Source organism: Chelonia mydas, chromosome 6, assembly GCF_015237465.2.
Source record: "Chelonia mydas isolate rCheMyd1 chromosome 6, rCheMyd1.pri.v2, whole genome shotgun sequence".
Classification (NCBI taxonomy): Eukaryota; Metazoa; Chordata; order Testudines; family Cheloniidae; genus Chelonia; species Chelonia mydas.
The window spans coordinates 75,634,811-75,651,960 of NC_051246.2; the positions used below are offsets into that span (position 1 = coordinate 75,634,811).

Below are 17,150 nucleotides of genomic sequence, written 5' to 3' on the forward strand. Positions count from 1 at the left end.
CTTTTCCCTACCCCTCCCCTCCTTCCATTCCTCCTAAACTCCCTGCCTTAAACAGAGAATGTGATAGCTATGCTGGGTGTTCCATAGAAAATTAAATGTGATTTCAAAGGGAATTTGTAATTTGCTAGTCTTCTTTGTTAGAAGGAATAAATAAAAGCCAGTATCAAAACTATTCCATTCAAGATAGAACTATCTTAGGTCTAAAAAACATTGATATATAGTCTTACATGTTATGGATAAGTCTACAAAGAATTTTATTGAATTATTAAAATGAGCATTAGTTTGAATTCCTAAACTTATATTTGACAATATAAGAGAAGAAAGGGGGGATTTGATAGCTGCTTTCAACTACCTGAAGGGGGGTTCCAAAGAGGATGGATCTAGACCAGTGGTTCCCAAACTTGTTCCGCCGCTTGTGCAGGGAAAGCCCCTGGTGGACCGCACTAGTTTGTTTACCTGCCGTGTCCGCAGGTTCAGCCAATCGCGGCTCCCAGTGGCTGCGGTTCACTGCTCCAGGCCAATGGGAGCTGTTGGAAGCAGCGGGCAGTACGTCCCTCGGCCCGCGCTACTTCCAGCAGATTCCATTGGCCTGGAGCAGCGAACCACGGCCACTGGGAGCCGCGATCAGCCAAACCTGTGGATGCGGCAGGTAAACAAACCGGCACAGCTCACCAGGGGCTTTCTCTGCACAAGCGGCGGAACAAGTTTGGGAACCACTTATCTAGACTGTTCTCAGTGGTACCTGATGACAGAACGAGGAATAATGGTCTCAAGTTGCAGTGGGGGAGGTTTAGGGTGGATATTAAGAAAAACTTTTTCACTAGGAGGGTGGTGAAGCACTGGAATGGGTTACCTAGGGAGGTGGTGGAATCTCCTTCTTTAGAGGTTTTTAAGGTCACGTTTGATAAAGCTTTGGCTGGGATGATATAGTTGGGGTTGGTCCTGTTTTGAGCAAGGGGTTGGACTAGATGACCTCCTGAGGTCCCTTCCAACCCTGATATTCTATGATTCGAGAATTGTAGTTATAATAATCATGCTTGCAGGAGGGCGAGTGAGACATGGTGCATCTATGTGTTTGTTTGTTTTTACCTAGTTGTCTTGTCTGTGTTACAGCTGAAATCAGACTATTACAAACCCTGTTGTAATGGGGACAAGCTATCAACATGGCATTTAATTAGTTTAAAAATAATGTGTTAAAAGTCTGTCTACCCTTTTGCTAATAATGCACTGAACGGTACCTTGTAGCCACCAAGACCTTGTCTTAGTTTAAAATCTTGTTTGTAGGGGCTTAGCATTTTATAGGCTAAGCATACTAAAATTTTTGCCTAAAATATAAAGATCTATCCAGATCTAAACCCTGACTTCCAAACTTGGTCAGAGAGGCTGCACTGGTGACTTTGGAAATGCTAGGGACTGTGGCAACTGTGTAAATCATTTGTTGATCAAAAGGATGCCTTGTAGAGGTCAGGACCCAAATAATTAGTACGAGGTGGTGAGGATGTGTGGCTGAGCCACAGGTATAAATTTAGAGGGCTCCTGCAAGAGCTCCTTTTCAAGTAGAGAGAGCCCCTGACAAAGTGAGGGCGCATAGTAATGCAGTGAGCTGCTAAGGTAAGGAGAGTTTGGCTACATGGGGAGGAGTCCAAGGGATTTAAGAATTAGAAAGGCACTAAGTCCGCAGCAAAGTAACTGACAGAAAAAAGAAAATATACCCTAAACTTAGGCTAAATAAAAAAGCCCCGTGAGTAAAGATGCAGGCAAAAGACCAGCAGCAGGGTGCAGACTACTCAGTTTATTGCACTGATCTGTCTTGTGGGCAGGAGGTGTATATGAGCATGCGGTGCAAGACATTCATGGCCCTCAGATACCGAATACATGCACTGGAATATTGAAAGTGTAAGGTGGGAAACTGAGTCTCAAGTCTACCCAGTTTAGCCTTAATCAGTTTTCACCTTCATTTTTACTATTTCAGACAATAATTGTCACTTATACTCTCTGAACGTATTTTTATGCCAGGTGATAAACAGATAAGACAGAATTGGCAGGAGGTCCAAGTTAATACATTCTGGGCCACTGGGAAGTTCTGTACTTCATGATCGGTCATTGCCGCCTCTGATCTTTAGCCTGGTCCTTGAGACCCATTCTTTCAGTTTCTGGTCTGGTGTTTCTCCAATGTGGGCCTTGTTCACTTGGGTCTTAATAAATATGTAATGAGGAAATGTATAAACCTTTCTTCAGTCAGCATTAAGCATATTAAGTGTTGTGTATTGTATGGGTTACCTAAAACAAAGTGCAAGCTTCAGTTTACACAACTGTCACTGTTTGTCATTCTGTTTCTGCATCACCCGCTCCTGGATTTTCCCAGTAAAGGGGGCTTCTTGTCATATAGGTTTGTTTACTTTATACGTAAAATCATCTAGAACAGCATTATATTTTTCCTGTCAGCAGTAACATCATTTTAAACAAATCAGAAATTCTATTTAAAAGGAAAATTGGCAAAACAACACTTATGCCAGCAAAACTTTGGCCTAAGGGTTACCTCATTTTAAATGCATTCACTATCCATAATAGTAAATTATTAAAGTGTAACTAAGAGAGCTCTTAATCACACCATTTAGCAATTCTTTATCTTTATATTTCAATATCAGAATCAGTGTGTGTGTATTATCAACCACTTTGGAGGGAGGGGAGAGGTTAAAGAGCATTCTGACCCCAAAATGTCAGTATTTTCTTTCTTTTTCATTCAAAATCCAACCTTATGTTTGTGAATAATTACAAAAAAAAACCCCTTAATTAGCAATTTTCCGTGTCGCATTTTGAGGAGTACCTCTGTTTTAGGGCCTTAATAATCATGGTACCCCAAAAGGAAACCAGGGTGGCTGACGTGGAGAAGCAAAGTGAGACAGAGGTAATGGGAGAGAGATTTTTCAGGGACATAGCAGAGTGGTCCCACCTCCTGTCCAACATCTCCTGTCCTGTTAAAGAGGATGAAAGTCTTGGGGCCGGAGAGCATCAACTGGAGCGGAAGGAAATGATCCCATATTTGGGACTCGTTTTCCAGATGATGTCATGATATCCTCTCACACTGAGGATATCCCTCTGGGAGTAGGGACTCCAGTTTTTAGGGAGAGATGGGCAATAGTAGTGGGGATTCAGTTAGAAGAACTATAGATAGCTAGCTTTGTGATGACCGAGAGAACCACATGATGGATTGCCTGCTGGGTGTGAAGATAGTGGATCTCACATCTAGATAGTGCTGTGGACTTGTTACATGTAGATACCAGTGACATGGAAGTATGAGAGAGGTCCTGGAGGCCAAATTTAGTCTCTAGGTAAGGGATTAAAGGCCAGGACCTCCATGGTAGCATTCTCTGTTTCCCCATGCAGGGCCAGTAAGACAGGCAAAACTGCAAGGTCTCAATGTGTGGATGAGACAATGGTATAGGGATTTGGCTTTATTTGGAATTGGGGAAGGAGTGGCCTGTACAGGAGGGATGGACTCAACCTAAAACAAAATAGCTTAAAAAATCCTCTACAGCATTTTTAATCTTAAGGGGTGAGGTATTTATTAAAGGGGAAACTCTATATCCCTGTAAAGGGGAAAAGGAAAAAGTTGGTGAAGTACAGGTAGGAGCTAGTGAGGAAAAGATAAATGAGACTCCCATTTAAATATAACACACAAAGGCAAGCAACTTAAAACTGACAATGTCCAGATGCTTATATACATAAGCTAGATGTTCACTCATCTCTTTTACATAGACTAGAATGCCTGGAATTAGACAAGGATATTGATGTAGGAGGTATCACCGAAACTTGGTGGACTGAGGATAATCAGGGGGACACAGTAATAACAGGGTATAAAATATATAGGAATAACAGAGTAAGCAGTCCTTGTGGGGGAGTGGCATTATATGTAAAAATAGAGTCAAATGAGGTAAATGAAACAAACTTGAAACATGCTTGAATAAAGGGTATAGCAATAGGAATATACTACCGACCCCCTGACCAGGATGACAGTGATTGTGAAATGGTCAGGGAGGTGAGGGTACAAAAATAGACAGGGCAATAATAACTAAATGTCACCTCAGGGCATGATGCAGAGAGAAAACTTCTAGACACCATAAATGACTGCTTCTTGGAGCAGCTAGTCCTGGAACCCATAAAGGGAGAGGCAGTTCTTGATTTAGTCCTAAATGAAGCACAGGATCTGGTCCACGAAGTAACTACAGTTGAACTGCTTGGTAATAATAATAATGTTATTAAATTGAACATCCTTGTAAGAGGGATAATACCAAAAAAACACACTATGGTAACATTTAACGTCAAAAAGGGGCATTACACAAAAATGAGGATGCTTGTTAGATGGAAATTAAAAGAAGCTGTCATAAGGGTTAAATGTATGCAAAAACACCATAATTGAGGTTCACGCTAAATGTATACCAGTAAAGACCAGAGGAACAAAAGAAGGCCACTGTGGCTAAACAGCAGAGTAACGGACATTAGAAACAAAAAGGCATCTTTTAAGATTTGGAAGTCAAATTCTACTAGGCATAATAGGAAGGAACACAAAGGCTACGTTTACATTGGCAGCTGAACAACAAAACTTTTGTCTTTCAGAGGTGTTTAAAAAAACACACACACACCCCGAAAGACACAAGTTTTGCCCATGACAGATGCCAGTGTGAACTGCTCTTTGTCAGCAGAGCACTCACTGCTCGTTGGGGGTCGAAGTTTTTTGGCGGCAGGAGAACTGACAAACAGCGGCTACACTGAGCATCTTTTAGCGACATGGCTGTAGCGACACAGCCCTGTTGCTAAAAGCTGCATAGTGTAGACATAGCCAAACTGTGGCAGGTAAAGTGTAAAAGTATACTAAGGTGAGCCAAGAAAGAATTTGAGCAGCAACTTGCTAAAGAAGCAAAAAGTAATGGCAAAAATATTTAAGTACATCAGAAACAGGAAGCATGCCAGACAGACAGTGAGGCCGTTACATGACCAAGGTGTTAAATGAGCACTCAAGGAAAATAAGGTCACTGCAGAGAAGCTAAACATTGGTGTTCACTGCAGAGGATGTAGTGTAGATACCCACATCAGAGCTATTCTTGGGCAACAAATCTGAATTACTTTCTCACATTGATGTATCAATAGAAAGAGGTTTCAGAACAAATTGATAAACGGTAATAAGTCACCAGGACTAGAGGGTATTCACCCAAGAGTTCTAAAGGAACTCAAATATGAAATTGCAGAACTATTAACTGGTATGAAAAGTATCTCTGAAAGAAGACTGAGTAGTAGATGGCTGGATGATAGCTAATGTAATGCTGATTTTTTTTTTTTTTTTTTTTAAAGGGCTTCAGAGGTAATCTGGCAACTAGCTGGTGAACCTAACTTCTGTATTGGGCAAATTGGTAGAATCTATAGTGAAGCATAATTATTGAACTCAGAGATGAATGTGGTATGTTGGGGAAGATTCAACATGGCTTTTGTAAAGGGAAGCCATACCTCACCAATCTTTTAAAAATTTTGAGTGTGTCAGCAAACATGTGGGTAAGGGTGATTCAGTTGATATAGTTTGGATTTTCAAAAAGCCTTTGACAAGGCTCCTCACCAAAGCCTCTTAAGAAAACTTAAGGAAACATGGGATAACAGGGAAGGGCCTCTTGTGGATCAGTAACTGGTTTAAAATGTCGGAAACAAAGGGTAGGAATAAGTGGTCCATTTCTACAATGGAGAGAGGTAGATAGTAGGGTCCCCCAAGATTCTGTGTGGGGATCTGTGGTGTTCAACGTACTTCCTTTCTCAGATCATTAATGAGTGAACAGTGAAGTGGCAAAGTTTGCAGATGACACAAAATTATTCAAGATAGTTAAATCCAAAGCGGGTGAAATTTAAAGCTAATTTCATATTTTTGAGGTTAACAAGCAGAGATCTGATTTCTTCTTGTTGTTTTTTAAAAATGGGTTAATTTAAATCTTTGTGTTGACAAAGCAGTTTGTATTTTCACATATGAGCTGATAGATAGCAATCCAAGACTTGAACACCACAGGTTGAAGACAAGGCCCATAAGAATCTTCAGAGAGCCCAGAACAATAGCTTCGAAAGATGGAGTCTCCCATTCATTTCAGTGAGGTGTTAACTCCAATGCCTACTGGTGATTTTAAATGTTGGTATTTGTTAATTCATTATATAAGAAAGGAGAGAGAGGATCACAGATATGTGCAGTTTACTGTGAGTTGATCTTATTTTGGTGCCATGTGTCGGTTGCATATTGGAGAATAGTACCACTTATTTTTTCCTAATCAAGAAAGACCCCAAGAAGCCACAGATATACTCAGTCCCCACCAAGGAGGAGCTAAGATAAAGGAGCTCAGAACATGTACAGTCACAATCTACTGAGAGTAATTTTTCATTTGGTTAGGCATAGGGATGAAACTTGAAGAGTACTGCATACCCCACGTTTGACACCAGCCCTTTGAAAACTTGAAGCTGAAACAGCTTCCCTTTAAACTTTCATTCCCATCTTTCTGCACACATTGACTTGTTATGAGAGGGTGCTCACAAACACTGTCAGATTTAGATTGGGTTCCACTGAAGGAAGATCAAACAGAGAATGATCTTGTTTTTCCTGCACAAAAGTGCATCTGCCTTGGCATAGTGTAAGCAGGCACAAAGTGAAACTGGCAGCTTACAAAATTGCTTATAAGTATTCTTTTAAGCAGACTTAATCAATCTTAGTTTTAATATTGCTCTTTTTTGTAAACATTGAGGGCCAAGGAGAAATGTGACATTCTTTCTGCTTCATGTTTAAAAGTAATCCTAAATTCCTGCCTTACTGCAAGTATTCACACTAATAATTTTTAATTAATGTGCATTGAACTCATAAATTATCATATCAAAATATGGAGTCTTGCAGATAGGCTGATTGAATGTTCTCTCATCACTGTAATTTCAATATGTCAAGCTTCTAATCTTTTAAACTGGAAGCCTTTAACTACAATTTCCTAAGACTGAGGAAGAAAAATCTCTTAAAATTCCATGTTAAAGGCCACTATCCTCTCTTTAATAAACCAATTAGATATATCGTTTTATATATTGTAAAACAAGCTGTAGGCTTCTTTCAGTTAGAATACAGGAGACAATCAATATGAAGTAATAACTAATAATTTTCTCTTGGTTTTGTTAGGTGATCTGTTACTTGCTATCTAAAATGCCTAAGGGTTTTTAATCTGGAAATACGTACTCATAGCTATATTGATTGTTCTTAAGAGTGTCACGTTTTTTAATACATGATTGAAAAGATCTATGTAGCTACTTGAACCAGTGACTGTCTTTCTGTGTGTTGGGAAGGTACCTACAACAGCATGAATTCCCAAACAAACTTTAACTTAGGCCTTGTCTTTGCTAGCAAAAAAAATGTTTCCTAAAACACATGGAAAAATACAGATTTCTAGTCTTCTAGGATTTTGTTGGCTACCATGTATGTGATAAAAATACACCTTCCCCATCTTCCCCCATTGTGGACTTACCTGGTTACAATCCCTCAAATATCTTTCCTTGCAATGCAAACACTAAAAAGCAAGGAATTACAGCTACAGTCATATCTAATACAATATCAGTCTACAGTACTCCATTGTACTGAATGCCCTTTTTAAAATGCTGAATTGTAATTCAGTGGTACTACTGCAGTCAGTGTATGCACATCAAACAGTTTGAAAATAACATTACAGTGCACAGCCCTGGAACACACCATTTAAAGTAATACCAATTATAATGTTAAAATACAATATTGCACTAGGTAGGGGAAGAAGGCAAAGTAGATTACATATTCAATTTATTACCTTAGTAAAATCAGACTAATAAAGTTTTATGCACAAATGTCTTCTACGTACATTCAGAATACCATAAGTGATGCACTGGTGGGATTTTTTTTTCCTTTTTCACTTTCTTGATGTGTGTGCTGAGGGTGATGGCATTACCAAAAAGATTTAGTGTGAATTTAGTGTCATAGTGGTAGCAGGGTAATGCTTGGAGATTGTTGGGTTGGACGGGACTGTTACCTTAACTTAAGATATTCTTGATTTTTAGTGTTTGTGTTGTGAGGAAATAATGTCAAAAAACCTTAACTCAAAGTTAACAAAGCTTTCTGTGACCATTTATACTTTTCTTAATGTTACATGTATATGTGGGGACAGAGGAGCTGTCTGTGGAGCTAGGAAAGTAATCAGATCTCCTCCATTTAAAACAGTGCGCCAGGCAGAGAAAGCTTCAGTCTATGCGCCAGCTTTCTTTGGTCACACACAAAGCTTTTTATGTGAAGTTGGGTGAACATGGAAGACTAAAAAGCTTTGAGTGCTGGCTGGAGAAAGCTTGTTTTTAGACTTTCTATGCCAGGAATGTAATGTTTCACACTGAATAGAATTGGCTTTTCCAAAAAAACTGTGATATAGGCTATTTTTTAAGTTCACTGTTGTGGTTAATTTATTAACTCTGTGGCTCTGGTTCTCCACTACACCAATGGCTCTCAACCTTTACTGTACCCCTTTCAAGAGTCTTATTTGTCTTTTGTACCCCCAAGTTTCACCTCACTTAAAAACTTACAAAATCAGACAGAAAAATACAAAAGCATCACAACACACTGTTACTGAAAAATTGCTTACTTTCTCATTTTTACCATATAATTATTAAAATCAATTGGAATATAATTATTGTACTTACATTTCAGTGTATAGTATACAGAGCAGTATAAACAAATCATTGTCTATGAAATTTTAGATTGTATTGACTTTGCTAGTGCTTTGTATGTATGCTGTTGTAAAACTAGTTAAATATCTAGATGAGTTTAATTTGATGTACTCCCTGGAAGACCTCTGCATACCCCTGGCTGAGAACCACTACACTACTGCTGCTTAATGTCTTCCTTGAGGATTTGCAAAAGAGAGAATACTTGGGTGGTATAAAGATGGTTTATTGCAGTCGTTCTCAAACTTTTGTACTAGTAACCCCTTTCACATAGCAAGCCACTGAGTGTGACCCCCCACGTATAAATTAAAAACACGTTTTTCTATATTTAACACTATTATAAATGCTGGAAACAAAGTGGGGTTTGGGGTGGACAGTGACAGCTCACGACCCCCTCATGTAATAACCTCATGACCCCCTCAAGGGTCCTGACCCCCAGTTTGAGAACTCCTGGTTTATTGGCTCTGTGCTAGCCCCTGTTGGAAGCATATCAAGGGAAGGGGACATAAAGTACAGTTAACTTCCTGGCTGCCAGAATGTCCCTTGTGGCTGTAGGTAGTCAGATGTATTCAGATGGGCCTATAGTTAAATGGCAATGCTTTGACACTAAGTAGGATCTTGCTTAATTAGTGCTACATACTTAGAGCTGGAATGTGTTTAATTGGTGTCAAACTAAAAAATGTAGAAATATGTAGTAGTTAAAATCTCTGACGGGCAAAAAGCATTGGTTTGGTATAGTTCAATTGAGTTGGCTTAATGTGACTAAAAAGGCTCCTTTAGGGTATGTCTTCAGTGCAGTAGAAGACCTGCGGCTGGCCCTGGTCAGCTGACTCACCCTTATGGAACTCAGGCTACGGGACTAAAAATATCGGTGTAGATATTTAGGCCCAGGCCTGAACATCTTCTGTACTGCTATTTTTAGCCTGTCAGATAAGATCAAGTCTCAGTGCTGTGGGGTTTAATTACTGTAAACAGACCCTGAATGCTCCTTAAGACTCAGGCTAATAATCTGAAGTTGTCTTGGTCTGTACAGTTTCTGTATCAGTATACTGTCTGTTAGGAATGTGACTTTTTCATTGATATAGTTGTACACGTAGTATGGGCATAATTGTGCTGGAATAAAGATGCTTTATGTCAGAATAGCTTAGTCTCCTTCCTGCATAGCCTGTACGAGTATTATTACTGCATCAGCAGTCGGATAGTACCACTTTAACTACACCCAAGTAGTACAACTTTTGTGTGTAGACAAGGCATGTATTGTCTGAAACCATACAATATGGTCAGCTATGTTACCCTGCATCTTAAAAAGCATTAAGAGGGCTTTTTAGTCATACTAAGTAAATTCTGTTGCAGAACATCCCTGGTGTGCCATCAAGACAGAGCCTGAGAGCTCTCAAAACAAATGTGGAATTTTTGAATTCTGTGTTATAATTACCATCAGATCCACAGATGAATAAAAGTTTACACTGGTCTTTGGGCCAAGAAAGGAAAAAAGTAATAATGCCACAGGAGGAAACTACCATAGCTAGCATGGCAGAGGCCCATGCAGATATCGCTCTGGGTATGTTTAATTTCTCCCTCTTTCACAATGTTTACTTTTAGACAAATTTTTATGTAATCTCAGATAAAGATGAAATTTTGCATGTGTTGATTGCATAATTGCAGTGGCAAAATGCATCGTTGTTGCAATGTGGATTTTGTCTCTGCATTGCTAGCTCTACTGGCCTAGAAGGAAGTATCTTTCCCAAGTTGAAGGAGCCAAAATCTACGTCAGTAGAGGCATCAAAGGGAAGGAATACTACCTCTGTAACAAGGCTCACCCTTCCTGTAGGTCCCTCTGATAGTGTTCTGTGGGAATCCAGATCTAGGAATGACTGCTGGGTGTGCCGTATCCCTGCCTTCCACCCTCTGGCCCATAAGGCAGAACAGTGCAGATATCTGCAGTAACTTGTACAGATTTCCTGTCTGCACTTTGGTGCTCAATCTTGGGGAGATGGCTGTGGTTTGGTAATTGGAGGAGCCCCAGGCAGCATGGCTCATAGAGAAACCATGATATTAAGATTTTTGCAGACAAATAGGCAGCAGCGTGTAAGCACTGATCCTCTTTTTGTGGCCTTTGCCACTAATAAATTATAAGGAATCTGTTGGTTTAAGGGACTGAACTCCCAGCTTCTTCCATGTTGGGGTGTGCGTAAATCTCAGCCCCTAGTAAAAGAGTGAGGTGGGAACTGTAAATTAAAACCAGTGGGGAGTCTTCACTTCCCTGCATAGGGGAATATCGGTCTTTTAATGTGTAAATAAATGTCTATTATTAGGGCCCTACCAAATTCATGGTCCGTTTTGGTCAATTTCACAGTCATGGGAATTTAAAAATCGTAAATTTCATGATTTCAGCTATTTCAATCTGAAAATTTAAAGGTGTTGTGATTGTTGGGATCATGACTCAAAAAGGAGTTGGGGCGGGAGCACTGCCTTCAGAGCTGGGCAGCTGGAGAGCGGCAGCTGCTGGCTGGGAGCCCAGCTCTGCAGGCAGTCCCGCCGCCAGCAGCAGCACAGAAGTAAGGATGGCATGGTATGGTATTACCCTCAGTAAGCAGTCACCACTCTCCGGCAACCCAGTTCTGAAGGCAGCAGCGCAGGAGTAAGAGTGGCATGGTATGTATAGTATTGCCACCTTTACTGCTGCTGGCAGGGTGCTGCCTTCAGAGCTGGGCACCCGGCCAACAGCTGCTGCTCTCCGTCCACACAGCTCTGAAGGCAGCGCAGAAGTGACCCCCTCCCCCGCTCCAAAAAAAAAAAACAACTTTGCAGTCCTCCCTGTAAACTTTTGGGTTAAGACACCCAATTTGAGAATTGATGGTCTCCCCTGTAAAATCTGTATAGTATAGGATAAAAGCACACAAAAGACCAGATTTCGGGGCAGGGAGGGGAGAGTGAGCAGATTTCACAGTCTGTGACATGTTTTTCATGGCCATGAATTTGGTAGGGCCCTAGCTATTATGAAGTAGTTACTAAATTGGAATGTTAAACATAGATAATTAATATCCGTGTGGGGGGACTAACATGAAGGGGAAGGGAGTCCAGGAGAGCTGGCTGTATTTCAAGGAATCCCTGTTGAGGTTACAGGGACAAACCATCCCGATGAGTCGAAAGAATAGTAAATATGGCAGGCGACCAGCTTGGCTTAATGGTGAAATCCTAGCGGATCTTAAACATAAAAAAGAAGCTTACAAGAAGTGGAAGGTTGGACATATGACCAGGGAAGAGTATAAAAATATTGCTCGGGCATGTAGAAAAGATATCAGGAGGGCCAAATCGCACCTGGAGCTGCAGCTAGCAAGAGATGTCAAGAGTAACAAGAAGGGTTTCTTCAGGTATGTTGGCAACAAGAAGAAAGCCAAGGAAAGTGTGGGCCCCTTACTGAATGAGGGAGGAAACCTAGTGACAGAGGATGTGGAAAAAGCTAATGTACTCAATGCTTTTTTTGCCTCTGTTTTCACTAACAAGGTCAGCTCCCAGACTGCTGCGCTGGGCATCACAAAATGGGGAAGAGATGGCCAGCCCTCTGTGGAGATAGAGGTGGTTAGGGACTATTTAGAAAAGCTGGACGTGCACAAGTCCATGGGGCCGGACGAGTTGCATCCGAGAGTGCTGAAGGAATTGGCGGCTGTGATTGCAGAGCCCTTGGCCATTATCTTTGAAAACTCGTGGCGAACGGGGGAAGTCCCGGATGACTGGAAAAAAGCTAATGTAGTGCCAATCTTTAAAAAAGGGAAGAAGGAGGATCCTGGGAACTACAGGCCAGTCAGCCTCACCTCAGTCCCTGGAAAAATCATGGAGCAGGTCCTCAAAGAATCAATCCTGAAGCACTTACATGAGAGGAAAGTGATCAGGAACAGTCAGCATGGATTCACCAAGGGAAGGTCATGCCTGACTAATCTAATCGCCTTTTATGATGAGATTACTGGTTCTGTGGATGAAGGGAAAGCAGTGGATGTATTGTTTCTTGACTTTAGCAAAGCTTTTGACACGGTCTCCCACAGTATTCTTGTCAGCAAGTTAAGGAAGTATGGGCTGGATGAATGCACTATAAGGTGGGTAGAAAGCTGGCTAGATTGTCGGGCTCAACGGGTAGTGATCAATGGCTCCATGTCTAGTTGGCAGCCGGTGTCAAGTGGAGTGCCCCAGGGGTCGGTCCTGGGGCTGGTTTTATTCAATATCTTCATAAATGATCTGGAGGATGGTGTGGATTGCACTCTCAGCAAATTTGCGGATGATACTAAACTGGGAGGAGTGGTAGATACGCTGGAGGGGAGGGATAGGATACAGAAGGACCTAGACAAATTGGAGGATTGGGCCAAAAGAAATCTGATGAGGTTCAATAAGGATAAGTGCAGGGTCCTGCACTTAGGATGGAAGAATCCAATGCACCGCTACAGACTAGGGACCGAATGGCTAGGCAGCAGTTCTGCGGAAAAGGACCTAAGGGTGACAGTGGACGAGAAGCTGGATATGAGTCAGCAGTGTGCCCTTGTTGCCAAGAAGGCCAATGGCATTTTGGGATGTATAAGTAGGGGCATAGCTAGCAGATCGAGGGACGTGATCGTTCCCCTCTATTCGACACTGGTGAGGCCTCATCTGGAGTACTGTGTCCAGTTTTGGGCCCCACACTACAAGAAGGATGTGGATAAATTGGAGAGAGTCCAGCGAAGGGCAACAAAAATGATTAGGGGTCTAGAGCACATGACTTATGAGGAGAGGCTGAGGGAACTGGGATTGTTTAGTCTGCAGAAGAGAAGAATGAGGGGGGATTTGATAGCTGCTTTCAACTACCTGAAAGGGGGTTCCAAAGAGGATGGCTCTAGACTGTTCTCAATGGTAGCAGATGACAGAACGAGGAGTAATGGTCTCAAGTTGCAATGGGGGAGGTTTAGATTGGATATTAGGAAAAACTTTTTCACTAAGAGGGTGGTGAAACACTGGAATGCGTTACCTAGGGAGGTGGTAGAATCGCCTTCCTTAGAGGTTTTTAAGGTCAGGCTTGACAAAGCCCTGGCTGGGATGATTTACCTGGGACTTGGTCCTGCTTCGAGCAGGGGGTTGGACTAGATGACCTTCTGGGGTCCCTTCCAACCCTGATATTCTATGATTCTATGTGAATATTTGTCCTTTGTTAATGTAATTAAATAATGGCATGGAGTGTATAGTTGTCTTTTTATAGGCACTTATGTGCTTCAAACAACTAGAAAACAAAAGACATGGACTGGCAGGGAATTCCACTGGCAGGCAGGCAGCAAGTAACTTAAGGGTTGGGGGGGCGGGAAGAGCAAGAAAGCATATAAAAATATTGCACTGATGTTACTTGCAGGCATAGTCTGTAGCAGAGAGTGGTCCTAGGAGGAGGTTTGCCTTCAAATCAGGAAGCTGAAAGGTGTACTATCAACTTAATTTTTTTAGAATTTCGGTTAAAAAAAAAAAAAAACCTTTCTGCTCCTCTGTTTATAGTGGGATCTCCTCAGTCTTTCTGCCTTGTTAACTGACTATAGAAAGTGCTGTCAATTGCACAAAGTAAACAAATTGAAAAATATTTTTTTCTTCACTAACTTTTGTTTTCGTAATCTTATTTGTAACACTAATAGGAGCAATGCTTTCAGACAAATATAACCAAGTTGAGCATCACTTTTTAAAAGCAGTAGCACATGCTGAACGAAGTAGGCAATTGACCAAAAGCCCATAACCCAAACTCCTTTGTGTGAGAGGAAAAAGGACACAACTCTACCTGCTTCTGTTACGGAATTACAGGTGAAAGTAATATTACAGAAAAGTGCTCCTTTTCAACTTGGTCACAGATAAGTAATATCAAAATAACTGCAGTCTTCTCTGATCTATGAGAGCGTGAATCTAGCAGTCAGAGTGCTGGCAAATATTAACATAAACCCATTTCCCTTTAAAGGTAATTGGCTAGAGTGTGGATTGTCATTTGTCAGCCTTTGAGTCTCTGCCTCCCCTTTATAGCCTTAGCAAAGCTCTTTGTACATACTTAGTTCAGTCATCCACCTGGGTCACCTTCCATATATGAGCATGTGGTGAGATTCATGACTTAATATATTGAGCTAGTTCCAGATTGTAAACAGATCCAAAACATTGTTTGAGTAATTCTGTGACTCCTAAGTGGCATAGCCACAAAAGGTTGGTAGAAGTCTTGGAAGAATGCTGTTTAGTTTTACACACAAAATAATATTTTGAGTGGATCACAAAAATAATTGCTGGCTTATATAAATAGGCTTTGCAGGATTTGATTTAAATAGTTGGTAAATGTCGATTTTACTTGACACGTTGAAATTAACGAAAAAATAATCCATCAGTAACAGTTGGCAACCACCACCTTCTCTGCACCTTGTATTTGCAGGAATCCAATGTCACCAGCCCCACAGCTGCATAGGGAACCCTCTGCAGTCCTGCTATTACGCCTCTGCTCACCTATTCTCTGGCAGGGAGTACGTTTTACTCATGATTTGTGTCAAGCTGCATTAGGATGGTAACTGGAATGTAACTAAACAAACAAACTAGCATATACATTTTATTTTTATTAAAAACAAGCCCTTAATACAGTACATGACCTACTGTACCATATTTATAAAGCTTGGCCTCAAAAGTTAAATGTTTTTCCTCTCATTCTTTCTTTTTATAGAAAAATTGCCTTTAACTCAGTTTTTTTAATAGACGCATGGATTGAACATATTTTTTTATTTATTTAAATGTTTTAAGAGATTATAAATTTAGGCCTTAAAGTATTTTGTATTAAGTTCAGATTTCATTTCAAACAGGTTTATTTAAAAAAGAAAATTTATAATTCATATAAAAAAATAAAATCACTTTTATCCACCTTGCTTATGAACTTTAATTGCTTAATTGAACTTTGGTTCAATTGGTCATTCTAAAAACACCCACCAGATAAAGCTGTGATAGTTTCTTTATAGAGTACTCTACATGTATCCAAATCTTTACAACCTTGTCCCAAAAGAACTGCAAGTTAATAATGCAGCTGTTGAAGCTGGACCTCACAGAATTTTTAGTCATTTCATCAGCTTAATGTTTTGAAAATATGGACTAATGATTAAATTGCCTTTTACATAAGCTGTGCTTTAAATTAAAGAAGACTTAAATGTATTACGTGGTCTGCTAAAGAAAATTAAAAGTACCTTTTTCTGTTCATTTAAAGCAGGTGCTTTTATGGAACTTTCAGAAGAACACGGTTACGAAGTAAAAAAGTGAAAGTTGTGGTTGGGTATTTTTTGTAATGTGGACACTTCCCCCAAAACTGGACTGAGATATCAATATATACATTACCATTTGACAGCTTGTTGATGGCCTTTATATGTAACAGTTTCAGTCTTTACTGATGTGGTCTGGTTTCAGATAATTGCTTAGAAATAAGTGCAATACCCCCATTACAATACATCCAGTCCGCCAAATTTATACTGTTAAGTTATCTGACAAGGCGCCTGGCCTTGGTTTATCAATAATATCCTCAGCTATGAAGATATTTTTTCTCATCAGTACAGCTGTTAGAGTCTCTGCAGCATGTGAGCTGATAGATTTAATTTTTTTTCAGTGACTTGTAGGAATGGATTAACTTACTCTCTATTGAATGAAAGGGGACTCACTTATCAAGTCACAAATAAGTGGCAACCAGCTGTTTCCAGTAATAGGACCAATATACAGTAACTCCTCAATTAATGTTGTAGTAATATTCCTGAAAAATGCTACTTTAAGCGAAACAATATTAAGCGAATCCAATTTCCCCATAAGAATTAATGTGAATGGGGTTAGGTTCCAGGGAAACTTTCTTTCGCCAGACAAAAGACGATATACATACACACCTATATACACAGTATAAGTTTTAAACAAACAATTTAATACTGTACACAGCAATGATGATTGTGAAGCTTGGTTGAGGTGGTGGAGTCAGAGGGTGGGATATTTCCCAGGGAATGGCTTACTGCTAAATGACGAACTAGTACTTGGCTGAGCCCTCAAGGGTTAACACGTTGTTAATGTAGCTTCACACTCTACAAGACAGCATGAATGGAGGGAGGAGACACAGCATGGCAGAGAGAGAGAGAGACACTCACTGTGTGTGTGTGAGAGAGATGCACATTGCCCTTTTAAGTATGCTGACCCCACTGTAAGTACACTGCCTTTTTAAGTAGATCAGCAAGTTGAAACAGCAGCTGCTGCCAGCAAGCTCCCTCTGTCCTGAGCCCTGTCCGTCCCCCCGGCTCTGTGGAGATACCCTGACATTAGCACCCCTTTTCCCCTTCTGCACAGCAAGCAGGATGCTCCTGGGAGCTGCTCCAAGGCAGAGGGCGGTTGGGGGGAGGGACAGCTGAACTGCCTGGCAATTGATA

General features: G+C 40.7%; 1 protein-coding gene and 1 long non-coding RNA gene across 8 annotated transcripts in view; one reads left to right on the forward strand and one right to left on the reverse strand.

The window, feature by feature from the left end:
* LOC114021671 overlaps nucleotides 1–17,150 on the reverse strand; it is an 89,469-nt gene that overhangs the window by 14,646 nt on the left and 57,673 nt on the right. The window lies entirely within an intron of this gene.
* KATNBL1 (katanin regulatory subunit B1 like 1) overlaps nucleotides 1–17,150 on the forward strand; it is a 51,708-nt gene that overhangs the window by 1,443 nt on the left and 33,115 nt on the right. The gene's annotated exons all lie outside the window — the stretch shown is intronic.